This window comes from Penaeus monodon, chromosome 32 (assembly GCF_015228065.2).
Source record: "Penaeus monodon isolate SGIC_2016 chromosome 32, NSTDA_Pmon_1, whole genome shotgun sequence".
In the NCBI taxonomy this organism is placed as follows: Eukaryota; Metazoa; Arthropoda; class Malacostraca; order Decapoda; family Penaeidae; genus Penaeus; species Penaeus monodon.
The window spans coordinates 13,932,991-13,933,764 of NC_051417.1; positions in this window are offsets into that span (position 1 = coordinate 13,932,991).

Consider the following 774-nt stretch of genomic DNA (forward strand, 5'->3'; position numbering starts at 1 on the left):
CTTAATTAACATGACAGTCTCCATCAACCCCTCAATCTGTGCATGGTAATGTACTTGGTAACTACTGCATATACATATGGATTCTCACACTCAGATATTTTTTTAAATAGATAATTACCTAGGACTCCTCTAGATAACATAGCACCATACACAAAAAGAGGCCAACCTGACATGACTGATGTAGGATGGCTAAAGCCCTGAAATGGGTAACACAGTTCGCGCGGTCAAGACTGCTCAACAGATCGACTCACCCTCTCATGGCACGATTGCTTTTGATAAACAGGTTCATTTGTCTCCCTGTTCCTGTCTGCCATTACATGACATTTAAGAGAACATTTACACCTAGGAATAAAAAATATAAAAATAGGACCCAACACTCTACATTGCTTACGAGAGAAGAAAAGGGCCACTACCCTCATGTTGTGACTATCTGAAGGACATAAGAAATAAACATACTAGTCATAACAAAAGGACATAGAGTAATTATGTTATTTTGTCCATTAAAAGCTGATAACTATGTTATGTTGTTTTACTGCAAGGCTAACCCGATGACTTGAAAATGTCAGTGATTGGCACAACCACAACCAGTTTTTCCATCAGTTATATTAGCCAGTGAGATATATCCAACGCCTAAATGTTCACTGTAATCATTTCTGTCTTGCTGTTTTGGCAATATGCTGGAGTATGTATATCCAGTGCAAACACTTCTTCAGACAAAATACTCAAAATCTTGAACTTAAATTGTAACTGAGCTATACAGATATACTGGACACA